Below are 15,415 nucleotides of genomic sequence, written 5' to 3' on the forward strand. Positions count from 1 at the left end.
AACGAAAGAGGTGTGCAGCACTGTGTCTGTGTTTGTCTCACCTTCCCAATAAGCTACACAATGTAGGCATCTAAAGGCCACGACTTTGAGGTTACCCTACCATGCTTATTGTTCAGAATTGCCAGGGATTCCAGTCATTGTGGTTTCCTTAATAAACAAGCAAGAACATGTCAGCCTTGGAGATCCTTGGCTATTGGGACCCATAATACAAACATTGTGCCCAGGAAACAGGCCTTACCCCAATGATTCTCAAAATGTTTATTTTTGATTTCTTCAACAAACATGCAATAGTTTCTGGTACATTTCCAGACAATTCCAGGAGCTTGTGGGCTGTTAACTAGAAATATATTCTTATTTTTCAAATGGTCTGAGTCACAAGTTAAATCCAGCCATTTTAATGGCATTTTAATCCAGCAACCTCTAAGATAATATCCTGGGAAACAAAGAACATGGGTTAGAGCAAGAGGATAAGTCTTCCTTGGAAAGCAGGAATTCATAGAAGAGTTTAGATACCACAACATGATCACTTTGTATATTTCTATGGCAAGAAAAGCTAACGATACTTCTTCATTTATGTATGAAGGGGAAGATGAAGTAGAACTGAGAAGGACACAAGTCATCTGATCAAACCCAAGTCATCCAGAAGTCAGGGATCAAGCCTAAGCTAGTCAGCTTGGTTCATAATAAGCGGAGACAAGTAGATGCTTCTAGAGGAACAAACACAGCATACAAAAGTTGCATATATCGACTTATTGGAAGATGCCAGGGACTAAAGAGGGAACCAGAACAATTATTGTACACAATGATGCTAACACCAGCTGGTTCTACCAAAAGGTCCTGAAGTGTATACAGTTCATATATGCGGTTTTGGTAAGACCAAAACTATAACAGGACCATGAGCTGTTTTTTCGTACTTCAGGGATAATATGGAAATACAGCTTCAAAAAGTGACAGAAGGTGTAAAACGGCTCCCATGTGGCACAGCAAGTGATTTAGCTTACTGAAGAAGAAAGTAAATTTGATAAGGTTTACGGCTGTATAAGAGGAAGGTAGTTGAACATTGGTAGATGTAGAACTTCCAGACTTACTGACCAGGACTTAGCAGCTTTTGTCACTGGAAGTCAAAACTTAAAAAGAACTGTAACATTGATATTTTTTAGTTTTGAGGCATGTCTCTCAGGCAAGCATGGAATAATTTGTTAGGATAGACAATAAGACTTACCACAATCTGAAGTACTAAAACAAGAATAATTGATTTAAAGATATTCTTTAGTCAAATCTGGGAGAAGTCCTGTGATCTGTGTCAAACTATAAGACAAACCTGTTCCTTCTAAACATGGAGTCTATGGGGTGGGTCCCACACTTTTCTGTTCCTTTCTAGGACCTGGAAGGAACTGCATTCCCTTAGCAAGCTCATACCTCTTCCACAGCCCTTTTTCAGGGCTTCAAATAGATACTTCCATGCAGGAAGATGCATTTTTTCCTGAGAGTATACAGCTAGGTAAATATTTTCTACTTTGTTTCATTCTATCATCTTCAAGGCAAGTAGTTACAGAGGTAGGACTACTGTACTTTGAAGACTTGTACAGTAGGAGATAACGTAATATTTAACATCATCCGGGTCAAACATTCAGATGAAGATGCAAATTGTGATCCAGAAAAGGAATTTACCTAGGTTGGACTGGCAGGGAGTTTGCTTTTGTTTCTACTTTGTTTTGCAGCCAGGGATTCATTCATTAAGCTCACCTGGTCTCCATTACCATCTCTATCCTGTGCTGGAGCTGCCAATTGTACAAGCTTCCTGCAGACACCCAAGTTGAACAACCCTGGCTTTGTTACTGAAACTGATGACTGAGCAAGAACCTTGAGCAAGTGAACTGTCTTTGATACATGAACAATAAGGAGCTTCATACTGTGATAAACAACTTAGAAGAAACTAGAAACTGCAAGATCCAGGAATGGATGGTCTATGGGACAACATGTAAAATGACAAATACCAATCAACAATTAGCCTTGAGTGCGTGATCAGCTGCTTGTGGCAAATGGGGAACGATGTCCGGCGCGTGGACAGTGTGTTAACCTATAAAAGCTGTGCATTTTGCTATAATAAAGGAGAATGACCATACTCACATTGGGACTCATCATTACTCTGGGTTTGCCTCCCATTCCGACAGCATCTGGTAGCAGAGGATGGTTCCATCCTGCAATTCTTCGTGATTGCGGTAAGCGCAGCAAGAGAAGGGGAGTGGGAAACAAGCGACTGGGAGAAGTACCGTAACCCTTAACCCAAACGCAGGGGCGGACACAGAGCAGCTTAGTTAACTGCCTCCCAGAGGGTGAGCTGTCATCATGGAGAGTGAGGCAGCTGCTACCTTGCTCGCAAGCATACTCTCCAAGAGAGGAATTGAGACAACGGCAAAACAGCTTACTAAGCTGATTAAATTGGGGCAGCGTTTGGGACATTTCAAAGATTCTCATATGTTATTTTCCATATTGGAATGGCGAGAATTAGGAGAGCAGATGTGGCAGAAACTTATTGAAGGAGACGAAAAGCTGGAAAAAGAAATAAAATCTGTGAGAGAACTGTGGAGAGACGGGATAGAAACTTTAAAGGCTATGAAGGCAGAGCGAGAAGTAGCGTGCGCGGCTGCTCAGATGTTATCTCCAGATCCGATGCCAGTGAAAGCGAAAAGCAGGGAAGCTTGGGCAGGGTCGATTGCGCAGTTTTTGGGGTTTTCTGCTGTGCGAGGAATGACAGCACCTACGTGTAAAACTGTTGCTGAAGTGCTTGACAAAATGGGGCAAGACTCAGCGAGAAAAAACCCCGATAACCCATGTTCCCCGCTCCCGTCAATCGTGTCACCCCCTTCAGATGAGGCGGAAGTTGTTGGGGCAGGAAAAGAACAACAGTGTGAAGCAAAGGAGGAAATTCAGAGAGGTGTACAGTATGAGGAAGCCGGCCTAAAAAGATTATTGGTATGGGCGCGGCAAAAAGGACTAATTCCCTCAGTAAATGAGGCTTTTGAGATCCCGATTTGGAAAGGAATTGGTGCAGCACTGAGGAATCAAGTCAGCACAGGCACCAAAGACAGTATAAAGTTTCCGACGTTCTGGAGGTTGATCCTAGAGACATTCAAAGGACTAAAGGCAGAACGCATCGCATGAAGAAGGGGCGATGGTCAGACTCCTGCTGCATATGCTCTCTAAGAGAGGACTGAAATATAATGAAAATACACTTAGAAAGCTTCTAATCTGGTGCCGAAAAGGGTACCCCCCCGATCCGTCTGTGGCATTTAAGGCAGAGACGTGGGAGGAGATAGGAAAAATGTTATAGGAACATATTGGGAACGGAGATAAAACCACTGCAGAGTTAGTGACGGCGTGGAAGTTGATATTAACCACATTAAAAGCCTTAAAGGCAGAGAGAAAAGCTGCAGCTGATATGGAGGAGGCTGTTAAACCATCTTCAACCAATCCCTTTTTAACCGAGTCAGAGAGTCCAGGACCTTCAGTGACTCTGACTGCACCTCCTGCGGTGCCGGATGCACCGGGTGAACCGGCTGCATTAGATAAGTCAGAGAAACAGATCTGCGATGATGTATGTGAGGGCAAGACGGGACAACGTTGCCCAGAACAATGTACTCAAGGTTCCCCTGTGTGCCCGTGTGAAAGATCAATGGGGTGAGTCTCGAAAGGAGATGGGCAAGCAGCGGAGCTAGCAACAACGTGGCGATTGCCATTGGAGACTGTTTTGAAGAGCCAGGGGCTAGCAGCAGACTCTGCAATAGCTTTTGAGTTACCTACCTGGGAGAAAGCAGGGAAACTGGTGTTTGAGGCAGCCTCTAAAGAGGATCATACGGCTGCGAAAGTGTTAACAACCTGGCGATTAGTCAGAGAGTCTATAAAGGTGATAAAATCAGAGTGGACGGCAGCGGCAGCAGCTGCCGCTGCCACAGCCTTGGGAGAGAAGGGAGGCCGAGCTGGGGATGATAAGAACGAGTGACCCCCGCCCGCCCCCCCCACACCCTCGCCCCCCCCTGCTAACGCAACCAGCGGAGGTGGCGAGTCCTCCTTGGCCCCCGCCTCCTGACCCGGAACCTGAGCGCTGGTCGCCCGTGGCGCAACAGGAGGGGGCTGCCTGGGGCGATCCTTCCCCCCAGTCAAGGTACGACCCTGCCCAACATTGGCGCGGCATGAGACAAGAGGCCTTGGCAGAGGGGGAGGGGACGGAGCGAAGTGGGTACCGGCCAGGTCGGTACGGCCGGCAGTAAGACCAGAAGATCCTGTCACACGTCCCGCTTTCACTCTTCTGTATGCGGAATGACGGCTCGTTGACCGTCTCAGCGGCTCTCCCTGGATGTTCAAGAACAGGAACTTCAATATGCCGTATTTGTAAAATGGTGTTGTGGGTTCATTCTATGTCGTTGTAATTATTGTCACAAATGTATCATTTCTTTTGCAGGGAATCAAAGAATATATTTCAATTGCTTTTTTACCACTCCCTTAGCAGCTGAGGATGCAGAGAAGTTTGCCTTTACGGTACCATCGGTAAATAAAGGAGAGCCAGCAAAGAGGTATCATTGGGTAGTGTTACCACAAGGAATGCAAAATTCACCTACGGTGTGTCAGATATTTGTGCCATGGGCTCTAGAGCCGGTGCAGAAAAAGTATCCAGATTTAATAATGTATCATTATATGGATGATATATTAATAGCAGGGACACAATTGAATGCAGACCATATTCTACAACACTTAGAGCATGATTTAGGAAAACGGGGTTTAAAAATAGCGCTGGAAAAAATTCAAAAGAAGACACCATGGCAATATTTGGGCTGGATTATTACCAGTGGAGCGGTCCACCCACAAAAAATAAAGATTAATTTGAAAATAGAAAACCTTTCTGATGTCCAAAAATTAATGGGGGATATACAGTGGGTTCGAAATATTTGCGGAATTACTAATGATGATCTGAGGCCGTTGATGCCGCTCCTGGGGTCTTCAGTGGAGGCTCCAGAGCGCTGTCAACTGGATGAGGATCAACAGCAAGCATTGCAGGAAATTATTGAGAAGATAGCAACAGCCTATGCTCACAGACGTTCACCTACTGACAGTATCTCACTTATGATAGTTAATTCAGGAGGGGAACGGAAACATCCACTAGGACTGATTGTGCAGTTAGGAAATATGGCGGACAGTTTGAAAGTGTTGGAATGGGTTTTCCTCTTGTTTTATTATTTGTTATCTTAATAATAATGCTTATTGTACCATGTTTATTACACTGTCTACAAGGAATGGTTCAAAAGGTACTAAGGAATGCCTGGCTAGTTAATAATTCAAACGACTATCTTATACACCCAATGAATGAGCTTTGTTAGATAAACACGCTCAAAACAAAAAAGGGGAGAGGCTACCACACCACCCCAAGAACGTTTGAATAAAGCCTTATATGTGTTAAATTATTTGCATCTAGCAGAAGGAGAAACAGTGCTGTCCCGGTTTCAGCCAGGATAGAGCTGGTTTTCCTCACATGCAACTTTTTGTTGATACTAACCTTCCTAAATATATATAGGGAAACATAAAGCAAAATAGGAGCCACTGTCAACTTTTTTGTTTCTATGTTCTTCTGTTGGCTGTCTAGCAAGCAGCATGCTTCATAGGTTAAGCACTTCTATAGTTTCATCTTGTTAATTTTGACTCTTCTGAATACCATTATTATTTATGCTCTGTTGCTTCCTGATGTATAAGGTACAAACATAAAAATAAAGTGGATTATATTAAAAAAAAAAAAAAAAAGTATCCACCCCTTATTCCACACCATTTACGTCATGCCCAGGTCCTATACTTTTCAATACATTCCAATTATTCATTATTACTCTTCCTGTCTTTTAATATATACACACAGATATCACTCTCTTAGTCCATGGGCCATCACTTTAAAATGTCTGTGTAGTTCATTCAGTCCATGACTCTGGGCTTCATCCATCATAGCAGTCTCTCAGGGCAGGGGAGATGGTATGTGGTGTTGGATTGTCATCTGGCACGGTCCATGTCCATGATCTGCAGGTCAAAGATGTCGATCTCGAGGGATTTGTTGGGCGCAAGCTGCTGAAGCCAGTTCTGGTTCCATCACTGCTGCACGTTGCTTGGTTTCAGTGAAGCTCATTCTTCATCAGTCTGGGTGATTCTTACTATAATACCATTGATATGGCAGATAGCAGCCATAGTAGTAATGTCATACTGAACAATTAACATAATACAATTCAAATCATTGACTGTTTTCACCCAAAATCAAGTCTCCTTGAGGTACACATCGGACTTCCCCATCCTTCCGCATTACCCACCAAGTGCACCCAGGTCCCTGGGCAAAGGCAATCCCACGAACGGGTTTGCCTTTTCCTAATGCAGGAGTAACCCAGACTGTCTTCCCCAGCATGTTTCTCACATGCACCACAGGGACTTTATCCCCTTCTACAGTACGTAGAAGTTTTGATTGGGCAGGGCCGGCTCTATTAGTAGATCCCCTAGTGTTGACTAACCAGGTGGCTTTGGCTAAATGTTTATCCCAATTTTTGAATGTCCCATCACCCATTGCTCTCAGTGTAGTCTTTAACAGTCCGTTGTATCGTTCAATTTTTCCGGAAGCTGGTGCATGATAGGGGATATGATACACCCACTCAATGCCGTGCTCTCTGGCCCAGGCGTCTATGAGGTTGTTTCGGAAATGAGTCCCATTGTCTGACTCAATTCTTTCAGGGGTGCCATGTCGCCATAAGACTTGCTTTTCAAGGCCCAGGATAGTGTTCCGGGCAGTGGCATGGGGCACAGGGTATGTTTCCAGCCATCCGGTGGTTGCTTCCACCATGGTAAGCACATAGCGCTTGCCTTGGCGAGTTTGTGGAAGTGTGATATAGTCAATCTGCCAGGCCTCCCCATATTTATATTTCAACCATCGTCCTTCATACCAGAGAGGCTTTAACCGCTTGGCTTGTTTGATCGCAGCACACGTTTCACATTCATGGATAACCTGTGCAATAGCATCCATGGTCAGGTCCACCCCTCGATCCCGAGCCCATCTATATGTTGCATCTCTTCCCTGATGGCCTGAGGTGTCATGGGCCCACCGAGCTATAAATAATTCACCCTTATGTTGCCAGTCCAGATCCACCTGAGCCACTTCAATCTTAGCAGCCTGATCCACCTGATGGTTGTTTTGATGTTCTTCGGTGGCCCGACTCTTGGGTACGTGAGCATCTACGTGACGTACTTTTATGGCGAGATTCTCTAGTCGGGCAGCAATATCTTGCCACAATTCAGCAGCCCAGATGGGCTTGCCTCTGCGTTGCCAGTTGCTCTGCTTCCATTGCTGCAGCCACCCCCATAGAGCATTTGCTACCATCCATGAGTCAGTATAAAGATAGAGTACTGGCCATTTTTCTCGTTCAGCAATATCTAAAGCCAGCTGGATGGCTTTCACCTCCGCAAACTGACTTGATTCACCTTGTCCTTCAGCCACTTCTGCAACTCGTCGTATAGGGCTCCATACAGCAGCTTTCCACCTTCGATGTTTGCCTACAATACGACAGGACCCATCAGTGAACAGGGCATATTGCCTTTCGTTCTCTGGCAGTTCATTATATGGTGGAGCCTCTTCAGCACGCGCCACCTCCTCTTCCAGTGATATTCCAAAATCTTTGCCTTCTGGCCAGTCCATGATCACTTCCAAGATTCCCGGGCGATTAAGATTTCCTATTCGAGCCCGCTGTGTAATAAGCGCGACCCACTTACTCCACGTAGCATCAGTCGCATGATGTGTAGAGGGGACCCTCCCTTTGAACATCCAGCCCAGCACTGGCAGTTGGGGTGCCAGGAGGAGCTGTGCTTCAGTACCAACCACTTCTGAGGCAGCTCGAACTCCTTCATATGCCGCCAATACCTCCTTTTCAGTTGGAGTATAGCGGGACTCAGATCCCCTATATCCTCGACTCCAAAACCCTAGAGGTCGACCTCGAGTCTCTCCTGGTGCCTTCTGCCAGAGACTCCAGGTAGGGCCATTCTCCCCGGCTGCCGTGTAGAGCACATTTTTAACATCTTGTCCTGCCCGGACTGGCCCGAGGGCTACGGCATGAACTATCTCCTGTTTGATTTGTTCGAAGGCTTGTCGTTGCTCAGGGCCCCATTTAAAATCGTTCTTCTTCCGGGTCACTTGATAAAGAGGGCTTACAATCAGACTGTAATTTGGAATATGCATTCTCCAGAAACCCACAACACCCAAAAATGCTTGTGTTTCTTTTTTGCTACTTGGTGGAGACATAGCTGTTATTTTGTTGATCACATCCGTTGGGATCTGTCGACGTCCATCTTGCCATTTTATTCCTAAAAACTGGATCTCTTGTGCAGGTCCCTTGACTTTACTTTGTTTTATAGCAAAACCAGCTTTCAGAAGTACTTGAATTATTTTCTTCCCTTTCTCGAAAACTTCTTCTGCTGTGTTGCCCCATACGATGATGTCATCAATGTATTGCAGATGCTCTGGAGCTTCACCCTGTTCCAGTGCAGTTTGTATCAGCCCATGGCAAATGGTAGGGCTGTGTTTCCACCCGTGGGGAAGTCGATTCCAGGTGTATTGGACACCCCTCCAAGTGAAAGCAAACTGTGGCCTGCACTCTGCCGCCAAAGGGATCGAGAAAAACGCGTTAGCAATATCAATGGTGGCGTACCACTTGGCTGCCTTTGACTCCAGTTCATATTGAAGTTCTAGCATGTCCGGCACGGCAGCGCTCAGTGGCGGCGTGACTTCATTCAGGCCACGATAGTCTACTGTCAGTCTCCACTCTCCATTAGACTTTCGCACTGGCCATATGGGGCTGTTAAAGGGTGAGCGAGTCTTGCTGATCACTCCTTGGCTCTCCAGCCGACGAATCAGCTCATGGATGGGGATCAGGGAGTCTCTGTTGGTGCGATATTGCCGCCGGTGCACTGTTGTGGTAGCGATCGGCACCTGTTGTTCTTTGACCCTGAGCAACCCCACCACAGAAGGGTCCTCTGAGAGACCAGGCAAGGTGGACAGCTGTTTAATTTCTTCCGTCTCCAAGGCAGCTATACCAAAAGCCCACCGGTACCCTTTTGGGTCCTTGAAATACCCTCTCCTGAGATAGTCTATGCCCAGGATGCACGGAGCCTCCGGGCCAGTCACAATGGGGTGCTTCTGCCACTCATTCCCAGTTAGGCTCACTTCGGCCTCCAGCACAGTCAGCTGTTGGGATCCCCCTGTCACTCCGGAAATACAGATGGGCTCTGCCCCTATATGGCTTGATGGCATCAGGGTACATTGTGCACCGGTGTCCACTAAAGCCTTATATTCCTGTGGGTCTGATGTGCCAGGCCATCTAATCCACACAGTCCAATAAACTCGGTTGTCCCTCTCCTCCGCCTGGCTGGAGGCAGGGCCCCTCTAATCCTGCTCATAGTACTCGTTACCCACTTCTTGTAAATAGGAATCAGAAGTCCCTTCAAGAGGATCAGAGGTGAGATCAGCTCTTCTATTCTTTCTGGGAAGCTGCCCACTGGAAAATGGAGCGACGATTTTCCTCGAGGAACCTGAACCCCCTTTTGTAATTGTTTTTCCTTGCAGCTCGCGTACTCATGCTTCTAGGGTCGAGGTAGGTTTTCCATCCCACCTCCTCATGTCCTCTCCGTAGTCACGCAATTGAAACCACAGGGTGGCTCGTGGTGTGTATCCTCTATATCTTCTCTCTTGAACAGAAGAGCGCTTACTCCTAATGGCTGAGACACTGGTCAGTATGGGTGGAGGGTAGGGCATATCCTCTTTGAATTGCCGGAACTCTCGGGACAGTTTCTCTATAGCAGAGACGCAGGCCCGTAGGGAGGAAGAGAGACTTTCTTCGTATTGCCGGAGTTGGCCAGCCAATTCATCCACCGTTGGTCTCTCTCCGTCCTTCCAGGCCATTACTGCTAATGAGTTGGCATATGATGATGGTGCACTCCGTACAAACTTCCGCCACATAGGTTGCGTGCAATTGACTTCATCTGGATCTTTGGATGATTGTCCATTGTCCAAGTCACCATAAATCACTTCCAGCACCGCTAGCTCCCTCAGGTACTGGATACCTTTCTCCATGGTGGTCCACTTGCCTGGGTGACATAGAACATCTTCCTTGAAGGGATACCTTTCCTTCACACCCGACAGGAGTCGTCTCCAGAGGCTGAGGACTTGTGCACCTTTTCCAATTGCTTTGTCAATGCCCCCTTCCCTAGAAAGGGATCCCAGCTGCTTGGCTTCCCTACCCTCTAATTCCAGGCTACTGGCCCCATTATCACAGCATCGGAGCAGCCAGGTGACAATGTGCTCACCTGGACGACGGCTGAAATCCTTTCGCATATCTCGCAATTCACTCAGGGATAGAGATCGGGTAGTTACCGTCTCTTTTATAGGTTCTTCCTCCTCCTCCTCTTCAAGTGATGACTCGCTCTCTTCCCTCTTCCGTGCTTGTGATGGCCCTGCTTCAGAGCACTCTGCCTCCTCACTCTCTTCCTCTGGCTCCTTCTTAGCAGGATCTTCCTCCTCCCTTACTAAACGAGCTGACTTCCGCTTCCAAGATTTCTTCTTTTGTACAGGGGCAACTGATACCGGGATGGGCTGGTCCTCTGGTTCAGCTGCAACAGTCTGAGTAGCTACAGTGCCCGCCGTGGGGGTTGGAGTAGTGACAGTGCCCGCCGTGGGGGTTGGAGTAGTGACAGTGCCTGCCACAGGGGTTGGAGTAGTCACAGTGCCTGCCACATTGCCATCAGACCCAGAGAGCCCCTCTCCCCTTTGCACAGTGTTAAATAGGGTTCTGTAGGCATGGGCCAGGCCCCAGCACATTGCAATGATTTGTGTCTCCTTGGAGCTGCCAGGCTGACAGCATACTTCTTCCAGATATTCTGCTAGTTTATCAGGATTCTGCACTTGTTCGGGAGTGAAGCTCCAAAACACCGGAGGTGCCCACCGCGCCAGGCATTTGCCCATGCTGTTCCACACACCCTGCCATTCATAACTATCCAGCCTTGGGGCAGATCTCCAGGTGATATTCTTAAATTGCTTGCCAACCTTAGACAAAACCGAAACAATGTTCCCCAGAAGTAGCAATAGAGGTATTTTAACCAGCCAAGGGTGTTCAAAATACTGAAAAATTATTGTGATGAAGGAGGAAATGTTATGATAGAGGGTAGCAAAGGTACCATTCTGCATTTCCTCCATAAAAAACCTTTCAGAGGCAGAAGTATAATTGCTAATCGTCTCCACAAAACTGTAGCCAAAATACAGTAACGGCTTTAGTACAGAGCTCAGATGATACCACATTAAGCTCAAGGTCAGTGCTCTAAAAACAAAATTCACAGGCGAGACATTACTAATCATTGCAGAGTACAGCAGCCCGCAGAAACCAACACCGATCCTTAACATGTACAGCAAAGACGAGAGCATGATGCAAATCAAATAAACTGATATTGTGACCTGCAACCGTTATTATCTCAAGCCTCGAGCCCCACGTTGGGCGCCAAAAAGGACTGTCGTGGTTTAGCCCCAGCCGGCAACTGAGCACCACGCAGCCGCTCGCTCACTCCCCCTCCCGCAGTGGGACGGGGGAGAGAATTAGGAAAAACCTCGTGGGTTGAGATAAACACGGTTTAATAGGACAGAAAGAAAGAAGGGAACAATAATGATAATACCAACAAAGGAATGTACAAGAACAAGTGAGGCCCAATACAGAAATTGCTCACCACCCCGTGATCGACAGCCCGTCCCTGAGCAGCGATTTCCGCCCCCCGGCCAACTCCAGTTTATGTACTGGGCATGACGTCGGATGGTAGGGAATATCTCTTTGGCCAGTCTGGGTCAGCTGTCCCGGCTGTGTCCCCTCCCAGCTCCCCGTGCACCCCCAGCCTGCTCGCTGGCAGGCCAGCACAAGAAGCTGGACTGTCCTTGACGGCTCAGCAGCAACCCAAAACATCAGCACGTTATCAACAGTTTCTCATCCCAAATCCAAAACACAGTCTCACACTGGCTTCTGTGAGGAAAACCAGCTCTATCCTGGCTGAAACCAGGACAAGTGCCTCCCATAATAAAACATGTAAAAGGAATGACAGGAAGCCTATGTGAGTTAACACAAAATGTGCAAGTAAAAGTTAAAACTTTGGAAAATAATATGTTGGAAGGACCTTTTCAACTGCTAACCTGGGGACGAGGTTATGCTTGTGTCATTATAGATTCTGGAACTTGTTGGGTACCCGCAAAATGGGCAAAACCATGGGTGAAACAGTCACCATTGTCATCGTCGGACACATCTTGACACTATCAGGTGTCATCGCAATCTGGATGCCACCTCAGCCAAAAGAAAATGTATGGGTAACATTAGCAAATCAAACAGAGCAGGACACCTTCTGTCTGTCTCCTTCCTCCCCGGGCAATCCGTTTTCAATCTGCCAGAAGGGTTATGGGGGCTGTGTGGAGATCAATGGGCTGGGAAACAGCTGCTCGGGAACTGGTCAGGGGACTGTACCATGGGCGTCTTAGTTCCTAATTTGCAAATAATTAATCACACTGAAATTAGCAGTATCATTAGACAAACATGGAAAGCTTTTAAGGCAAAGTGCTCTATAACTACAAATCCTTTGGTCATAGCTTTATACAAGCACTTTTTCCATCACTAGAAGTAGATTCTATCACTAGGAGTAGTACAGCTAGAATTGTTTGCCTTGTAACATTCTACTATTAATTTAAGCATAGTTGATATGTGACTGCTGGATTATGGTAAGATGCCGTGTGAACAAAACCTACGAACAAATAGATGGGATGGCTGTGGCGCATGCAGCACGTCTAGCCAGCGGGCGCATACGCCATAGGCTCCTTGTGTTAAAAGGTGACAACTGAGGTGAGTTTCGACGCCCACTGGCCACGTGTGTCAAAACTCGTTCCTCTAAAAATGTGTAGTACCGGGATTTCCCGAAGGGCAGTGGGCTGGTGTACAGCAAGGCCACCGTTGCCTCTGTGGGGACGCCCACGTAAAGCTGGCACCTACCGACTGCTGGGCTGAGTTCGCAGCACAGGACGATACAAGAATGTACAGATGGTTCATCTTTCTCACAGTCCTTGGGTTGTGAATGATCCATCAGGTTTTGTTTATACAAAACCAAAAAGGGGAACATCAGGAACCGCAAATGCGGTTGCACAGTTTTATTTACTTTGAATTGTCTGTGTTTAATCGGCGATCAGGAAGAGCCAGCAATTGTGATTCATCACCAGAACATTAAGCTTACTTCTCAGACAATACTTCCCAAACTAAGGGTAATGTATCGAGATCCAAGTACCGGAATATGGCATGGGCCTGTTTCCGTAATATTTAATGGGAGGGGATATATGTGTGTTTCCACAGATAAAGGACCGCTGTGGGTGCCGAGTCGGGCAGTGAATCCATATATGTGTGTTTCCACAGATAAAGGACCGCTGTGGGTGCCGAGTCGGGCAGTGAATCCGGCGCTTCCCTCAAAGGGTGAGACTGAAGCCACAGATGAATGAACCCTGAAGAAATAAGAAGGGACCAAATTCGCTGTAAAAGCTGTTTTCAATGTACACCATGGGTACTCTGTCAATGTTATCGATGTGAAAGAAAACAGTGGGTTCGAGCACATCGCGCAAATAGGTGGTGTGAACATTGCTTTTTACAGGAGTTTGAGCTGACAAGAGTACTGGTTATAACAGGGCACGAAGTGGCAGATACCCTCTCTATTTTCGTAGTTGTACTCAATGGGCGAACCTCTTGGAAAAACAATCCCATTATCTCATTCTGTTGGGAATTGAATGTAAGCGTAGTAACCTGGTCCCAGAAATTTGGGAGGTAGACCCTGAAGATTGGGACACAGTTAAAGCTTATTGGGCAAAACGCTTTGCTTGGAAGCAGAGGCAAAAATGCAAACGATGTTAAGGTACTTAGTAGTAGCAACTTGTATCTCAGTGATTATCGCTATCTATAGAATTGAGCCCCGTCAAAATATGTGGATTACCTGGGCCAACCAGTCGGGTGTCACTGACTTTTGTCTTAGCATGCAATCGGCTGAGAACCCCTTCCGAACTTGTTTGATTGGAGTCCCTATATCAAACCTGGAAAACCTCATTAAAGGTGCCTTTAAAAGCTGGTGGAATGGTACCAGACCGAAGTTGACATTTAAAAGCACTGGAGAATGCTTAAAGCAAGGAACGTATACCTGGCCTTCTTGTAATGCATCATATTGGCAGAAGAACTTTATTGAGGGCCTTAATCATTCTTCTCCTGTCCCACTCCAGGAGTTGGATTTGTTAGGAAGTGTTGCTCCTTCACAATTGAGTAATGTGTCTCACATGCTCAACTGTGCAGATAGAATGGGTCGGTTGTGGCCTGTTAATGGGACAGGGTCGATAAGCTTTGGGACACCAACCTATAACAATAACGGTCGGCAGGTTCAAATAATTGTGTGGCAGAATGTTACAGGAAAATCAGATTGGCCTGAAGAAATAGACTGCCGTCAGCTCGTTAATACTACAGGAGAGCGACTGCTCCCCCCAGGCGTATTTTTGATTTGTGGGGATAGGGCTTGGCCCGGTATTCCTCATAATCCGATGGGAGGACCTTGTTATCTTGGTCGGTTAACCATGTTTATGCCTACAATGCGACAGGTAATGGATGCTGTTAAAAATCGAACGAAAATTAGAAGAAAACGCCAGGTCACTGAATTAGATGCTTCATGTAATGACCAGGTAGAACTTCCTTCAGTGGCTACGGCCATCGCAACCTCTTTTCTCTTTCCTGGCGGCATGGCTGCCCTTAATGCTAGAAATCTGCGAGCGTTATCATGTTGGGGCCTAAAGCAATTTAATCTAACCTCGGAAATGATAGACGAACTAGTTACTGATGTAGATAGTGTTAGACATGCTACACTGCAAAATAGAGCTGCAATTGATTTTTTATTGCTTGCGCAAGGGCATGGATGTGAAGAGTTTGAAGGAATGTGTTGTCTTAACTTGTCAGACCACTCGACATCTATACATAAACGGCTGAAGGATTTGCAGGATAACATGCATAAGATAACTGTTGGACGTAGTCCAGTGGTCAGCCTTTTTGAATCCTGGGGCATAGTAGGATGGTAAAAGGAAGGGTTAAAGGTGTTAGGATTAATATTGCTTGTAGTGTTTTTACTGTTATTATTTTTACCATGTATAATGCGTTTGTTGCAACGATTGGTAGAAAAGACCATTAACGCTGCCTGGGTTGTTTAAAAAAAGGAAGGGGGAATTGTGGAAGCCTGGCTGTCAGAACGAGGACATGATTATATCGACTTGAACAACCCTGGCTTTGTCACTGAAACCGATGACTGAGCAAGAACC

Source organism: Phaethon aethereus, assembly GCF_964289735.1.
Source record: "Phaethon aethereus genome assembly, chromosome: 1".
NCBI lineage: Eukaryota > Metazoa > Chordata > Aves > Phaethontiformes > Phaethontidae > Phaethon > Phaethon aethereus.